The following is a 7141-nucleotide window of genomic DNA, read 5'->3' as shown; positions in this document are numbered from 1 at the left end:
CGGAGGAGGGTCAGTCTGAAGAAGAAAAAGAAAAGCCTCGGGGTGGACATTCTAGCTGCCTCCTTCAAGTGCTTAAAGGCCAGTCTTATGGAAGACAGATTAGACTTATTCTTTTTGGCAGGGAGGAGAGGCAGGGGGTGAAAGGCCATTCCTCTGAGGACCTAGAGCATAAAACTGGGGTCAATGGATAGAAACAGATTTCAATTCAATGGGAAGAAAACCTTCCCAACCAGGGCAGCCCCCAAAAGTGGATTTGGCTTCTTGAAAGGATGGTGAGCTCGCCATCCCTGGAGGTCTTCAAGCAAAGGTTAGATACCCACTTCTTGGAGATGCTATAGAAGGGATACTTGCAACATGCAGGGGATTTGACAGGATGAACTCTAGGACCCCTTCCAATGTTAAAGTTCTGCGATTGTGTCTTCAGAACTGTTTGTCTCTTTCCCGGAATCTAGCACTAACACTTGAACATAATAGGTATTTCATAAATGCTTATAAATTGAATTGTACACATAAGCTTCAACGCTTTAGTAGCACTAATTGGCTGCTCCACCTGTCTGCTGGCTGCCTTTCTGACTCACTGCCCATTCACTGTTTAGTCATCACTTCATCTTGAGGTTTCCTGAAAGTACTGAAGGACGATTGTTCCATTTACAACCCAAGGACTTATTTTTCTGTGACACCCCCTCCTCCATTTCTTCCTTCCCTGGCCCCAGACACTTACACTCTAAGTGACTCTGGGCAAGCCACTTAATCCCATTTGCCTCAGTTTCCTCATCTGTAGAAATGAGCTGGAGAAGGAAATAGAACTCGTCCAGTATCTTTGCCAACAAAACCTCGCATGGGGCCATGAAGATGACCGCACAACCACCTTTCTGATCCCCACTGATGCTAGCATCTCCCTCCGAGATTACCTTTTATCTCTTCCGAACGTCTCTCGCATGCTCCCAGTTCTTTGCATTCTGCCTCCCTTGTTAGACTGTGAGCTCATTGAGGGCAGGGACTTTGTCTTTTGCCTTTCTTTGTTTCCCCAACACTTCACACAGTGCCTGGTCCATACAAGGTCTTTAAGAAATGCTTGTTGACTTGACTTGATGAAGCAAAGGCAGGTGAAGACTATGGGCCCTGCTATTCAGAACATTATTAACAAGAGCTGAGGAAAGCTGAGGATGAATGAGCTCAAAGAGGAAAGCCAGCTATCAGAGGCAATTCTGCCTGAACTAGACTGAAAGCCAGGATGAGGCAAAGGTGGAGACATGGAGAAATTGATGGAAAGCCCTTTGGAAGTTTTGGAGAGCAGCCAGGCCACCAGATCCGGGAAATATGGTGGGCAACCACCACGTGACAAATGGAGCCTAGGTGGCTCTGGAGAATTCTGAAGGGTGAACCAGAGAGATTTACAAACAATGATGTGAATATGCAATGTTAAGTGTATGCATATTCATATAAACATATAAACGTCCATTTCATACATATATGTGGAATACATATGGAAGTTAGTATATGGAATCGATGATGGCAGGAAGCTAATCTCAGAGGGAGGGTGCTACCAATGGGGAGGACAAGGATAGGTCTCCTGCAGAAGGTGGGGCTGTGGCTGAGGCTTGAAGGAAGCCCAGAGGTAGAGAGGCAGAAGGAGAAACTTCCAGGCACAGGAGACAGAAAATGAAAAGGGTAGGGAATCAGGAGAGGGAGCATCTTGTACCATTAACAGCCAGACCAGCGTCGCCAATCCACAGGGGATATGAAGGTAGGTGTAAGAAGGCTGGAAAGGTGGGGATGGGGCCAGGTTGAGAAGGGCTTTAAAAGTCAAGCAAACGGCTTTATATTTGATGCTGGAGGTGACATGGAGTCACTGGGGTTTACTGAGTAAGGGGGCAAACTGGTCAGATGTGTGTCTGAGCATGGTCATTTTCAGGGATCTCACCTGAATGTAGGATGGGCAGGATGGAGGCAGGGAGACCCACCAGCATGAATGAGGAAGCAATGAGGGTCTTCCCAGGGTCCAAGACGCATTAGAGAAGTAACAAACTCCCTATCGCTCGAAATGATCAAGGCTGAATGACTTCTCAGGGATCTTGGAAGGGGGATTCCTACCTGGGGCAGGAGGTTGGACTCATTGCTGTTCCTTCCAGTGCTAAGATCCCATGACTCCACGAATCTGTGACCCCAAGATTCCAAGACGCTATTACTCTCTGATATTATGCTCCTGCGGTCTGAGATTATACTCTTCTATGACTTCCACAATTGTTGTGTTCTATTATTCTATCATTTTATATTTCTGTGACTCTGTTGTCTATGATTCTACTATTCCATGATTCTAAGATTAAATAAAGGTGACTCAGTGGATAGAGTGCTAGGCCTCAAGTCAGGAAGACCTGTGTTCAGATCCAGCCTCAGACACCACCTGTGTGACCCCGGGCAATTCACTCGTCCTCCCTTCACTTCAGTTTCTGGTAGCTCAGTCATTTCAGCACAACTCTTCATAGCCCTATTTGGAGTTTTCTTATCAAAGATACTGGAGTGCTTTGCCATTTCCTTCTCCAGCTCATTTTGCAGATGAGGAAGCTGAGGCAAAAAGAGTTAAGTGACTTGTCCAGCTAGTTAAGCATCTGCAGCTAGATTTGAACTCAGGTCTTCCTGACTCTAGGCCCAGCACTCTGTGCACTATGGTGCAACCTCACTTCAGTTTCCACAGCTGTAAAATGGGGATAATTATAGCACCTCCTTCCCAGGGCTGTTGTGAGGACAAAATGAGATCATATTTGTAAAGTGCATCGCAAACCTTAATGTGTTTTATAAATGCTATCGTGATGATGATTCCATCAGTCTTTGATTTTATGATTTTATGATTCCGTGATTTTATGCTTCCATGATTCTAAGATTATCTATGATCCTACTTCTATCTGGGGCGCCAGCCCAGGGCTCTGCACGGGGAGTCAGTCTAAAATGCAAACCAACCGGCTGATGTGGGGGAGGGGAGAGAACTTAGCTGGGGCCTTGGAACACAATTGGCTCCCTGTTCACTAGGAGTTCTCCCAGGGAGCCCTCCCGGTGGCTGCGAACTCTCTGTTGTTTCTGAGTTCCAACAGAAGTGAGGTGATTCCTAAAAGAAGGGGCCTAGGAGATTAACCATTGGCCATGGGACTGGGCTGGCTCCAGGTGAAATTCAAAAATTAACCTGCCCTCTCTTGTTTTTCCTATTTAATTTTTACCAGCTATAACTCTTTCCCAGCACTATGTCCTGCCTCTTTGGCCCTAGGTGAGGTTTCCCACCCTCCCTCCTTCTCTTACCTTAATAAACTTTACCTGTTCTTCAAGGATTCAGTCCAAGTCAAATACCACCTCCTCCTCCAGGCTGTCTTCCCAGCTCATGATGATTCTTCCCTTGTCTGGACATAGATTTGCAGATGTCAGAGCTGCAGGGAGTGTTGAAGATGCTATACTCCCACTCCCTCATTTGACAAATGAGTATAGTGAGATCCAGGGAAGGGGGGGGTGGGAGGGGGAGTAAAGCTGGGTAGACAGTGGTAGAGCTAGGAATTTTTCCTATATCCTAAATATTCCCCTACTTCTGGGCAAAAGAAAAAAAAGAAAGAGGGAGGGAAGGAGAGAAGGAGGAAGGGAGGGAAGGAGGGAGGAAAGAAGAAAGGGAGGGGGGAGGAAGGAAAGAAGGAAGGGAGGAAGGAAGGAAGGAAGGAAGGAAGGAAGGAAGGAAGGAAGGAAGGAAGGCAGGGAGGGAGGGAGGAAGGGAGGAGGGAGGGAAGGAGGGAGGGAAGGAGGGAGGGAAGGAGGGAGGGAAGGAAGAAGGAGGGAGGGAGGAGGAAGGAAGGAAGGAAGGAAGGAAGGAAGGAAGGAAGGAAGGAAGGAAGGAAGGAAGGAAGGAAGGAAGGAAGGGATGGAGGAAGGAAGGAATGTTAGTTCCTTGAAGGCAGGGGATGTTTTGTTTTTTAGCCTTGTATCCCCCAAGTTTAGCCCAGTGTCTGGCACAAATGAGGTATCTAGTTGGTGCTCATTGATGTCTCTGCTAACCTCTAAGAGGCTAGCAGCCATATCGTTCCTCATCTTCAGTGGGTCCCAACCCAAAAGCATCCCTGGCCAGCCCACTACCACCTCCCAATAGATTGTGATCATTTGGGATCAGGTCCAGATTCAGTCCTCTTGGCTCCAGGTTCTCTCCACCTGAGGAGTGCAGAGGCCACATGGGGAGAAGCTGGAGTTCCCCAGAGGCCGCATGAGGTGTGAATGAGTCAAGCACACTCAGTGGGAAGAGGGAGGGCTTGCTTACCATCAGCAGCTTCTTGGAACTAGGTGTTCTAACCCAGATATAGCCTTGGTCATTGGCTTCCCCACAGGCTGATTAGCTGTGTGCAGAGTGGTACATCTTGTTTAAGTGAGTGTCTCTATGCCTTTGCAAGGACCACTCCCCACGCCTGGAATGAGCACCACCTTGCACACCTTAGAATCCCTCTCCTCCTTCAAGATGCTGGTCAAGTGCCGTGCCCAGAAGGGAGGACCAAGAATGATGGATGGAAGTTGCCAAGAAGCAGACTGAGGTTTGAGGTCAGGAAGTATTTCCTGACAGAGTTCTCCAAAGGTGGGATGGGCAGCCCAGCAAGGTGGTGAGTTCCCCATCCCTAGAGGTCTTCAAGCACAGGCTGGAGGATCACTTGTCAGGGCTGTGGCATTCTGGGTTGGACTAAATGGCCTCCCAGGTCCCTTCTAGCTCTGAAATTCAATGACCTTCTATGACCTTGGTCTTCACAATGTTCCTCTGGGGCTCAGTTTCCCCATCTTTAAAATGGGAATAATAATATCTGTAGTTGGGCCATTAGTCAACAAGCATTTATTAAGCACCTACCAAGTACCTGGCACCATGCTAAGGCCCAAACAGGGCTGTGCCCTCAAGGAGATTATAACCAAATGCAGAAGTCCACATAGAAATGACTAGATATATTCAAGCTAGATGTTGAGTAGATGGCAGGTGATGGCGTTGGGAAGGCTGCAGAAGTGAGGGGAAGTGGGAGAGGCCTCCTTCAGGAGGTGGAGTTGGAAAGGCCCTAAAGAAGAGATGTCTGCAAGCTCTTCAGAAATGGCCATCTTGTTGACTATGCACAAAGGGCATGGTGGCCAGCACTGGGCTTAAAGACCTTTGAGTTTGCCAAGGCTTGTGCTCTACTGACCAGAGCCTCTAAGAGGTCCAGGTCCACCTCCAGCTCCCGAGGACAGGGAAGGGGGAGTGTGGATCAGAGACCTTACAGAGACCCATTCACATGTCTGTGTTTGGGTATGACCATATGCATGCGTAAATGTGGAAGGGTCACAAAGCAGAAAGTCCACTGGACTTTGGACTTTGATTAAGGAAAGACTTGGGTTCTGGTCCTTCCTCAGATACTTCCTAGCTGTGTGAGCCTGAGCAAGTCACTTCACTGCTCTCAGCCTCAGTTTCCTCTTATGTCAAATGGGGATAGGGGTGATAATATCTGCAGTACCTGCCTTGAAGGGTTCTTGTAAGACTCCACTGGAATAATGGTTGTAAGGTGCTTTGCAAACTTAAAAGTGCTATGTAGGGGCAGCTAGGTGGTGCAGTGGATAGAGCACTGACCCTGAAGTCAGGAGGGCCTGAGTTCAAATCTGGCCTCAGACCAAACACTTGACACTTACTAGCTGTGTGACCCTGGGCAAGTCACTTAACCTCAATTGCCTAAAACTAAAAAACAAACAAAAGTGCTATATAAATGCCTGGTATGTATTATTATTGTTATGATTATTATTATTTAATAGCATTTTTTAAATGTCTACAAAGCACTTTTATCATGGGGTCATAGATCTTAGAGCTGGAAGAAATCTCATAGCTCATCTAATCCAACCCTTTCATTTTACAACTGAGGCCCAAGGAGATGACTTGCCCAAGGTCCTACTTACAGACACTATCCCATTTGAACCTCACAAAATCCTAGGTGGTAGACACTGCAGGTATTATTATTATTATTATTATTATTATTATTATTATTATTATTATCCCCATTTTACAAAGGAAGAAACTGAGGTCGATGGCTTGCTCAGGATCACACAGCTAGTGTCTGAGGTCAAATTTGAACTCAGGTGTCCCCTGAATGAAACTTCAGTACTCTATCCACTGCACAATACTGCCCCTCAGGTTATGTGTATTTATGTGCTGTGAAGGTATGTGTATCTGTGCACACATATGTAGATGGAGATATAAGCAGGTCTGCAATGCTGGAGAGCATGCCAGGGACCTGGTTTGTCTGTGACCCTAAGCAGGGTCTATTGTGTGCTCCCTCCTACCTGAGTAGGGGAGCTCAGCCAGTCCCTCCAGGAGGCCCCATCCTGAGCTGTCCCAGATGCCCAGAGTTCTCGGTGTCCTAGGGGATCCTTCATCAAAGATCACTCCCTGGCAACCCTCCACTCTTACCAGGGGAGGTGGGGCAAAGCTCCCAGATAACAGGGCACAAAGAGTCCAGGGCCACTGAGAACCACTCTCCCTTCACATGATTTTATGGTTATGGGGCTAATGTTTGGCTCTGGGCCATCTCTACTCTAAAAACTCAGCAGAAAAAGACAGGGGAGAGAGTGGATGGTGGGTAAGGAGGCTGGAATAAGGACCCACTTCCGCTACAGCAAACAAGGCTAGATGGGGAAAAGGTATCTGGGCCTAGGGGCTTAGAAAAGGCTCTGTTACTTAAAGGTTTAGAATGAAGAAAATGGCTCTTGGGATTGAAGCACTGTCTCCAAAGAGCCACCTTGTAAAACATTAAGCCATTCACACACCCACTAATCCATTAGCACTGATTTCTTTACCTGCCCATAGGGTGGTTGGAGGCAGGGGGATGGGAGCTGTTCAGTAGTATGAGGAAGGGAGGAAGTGAAAAAGAGGGGAAGTGAGCAGAGAGGCCAAAGACCAATTTTTGTGAATTTTACAATACATCTGCAAGAGGCTTGGAGAACATCTGGGACAATCTCCATTCCCATTTCACAGAAGAGGAAACTGAGGCCCAGAGAGGGGAAAGGTAATGGCAAAGCCAAGACCAGAATTCGGCTAGAGCCCCCACCCCAACCCATTTTGGCCTCAGTTCTCGAACAGATTCATCCTGCAACATCCTGGCTTCCTTCAAGTGCCAGC

At 47.5% G+C, this 7141-nt stretch overlaps 1 pseudogene; it reads right to left on the bottom strand.

Annotated features, from left to right (window-relative positions):
- LOC110215312 (phosphatidylinositol 3,4,5-trisphosphate 3-phosphatase and dual-specificity protein phosphatase PTEN-like) overlaps positions 1–7141 on the bottom strand; it is a 79108-nt pseudogene that overhangs the window by 44359 nt on the left and 27608 nt on the right.

Source organism: Phascolarctos cinereus, unplaced genomic scaffold (genome assembly GCF_003287225.1).
Source record: "Phascolarctos cinereus isolate Bilbo 61053 unplaced genomic scaffold, phaCin_HiC Scaffold_4;HRSCAF=312, whole genome shotgun sequence".
NCBI classification, from domain to species: domain Eukaryota; kingdom Metazoa; phylum Chordata; class Mammalia; order Diprotodontia; family Phascolarctidae; genus Phascolarctos; species Phascolarctos cinereus.
Note: the sequence above shows the minus strand (reverse complement) of the source record. Positions and strands in the feature narration are given on the sequence as shown.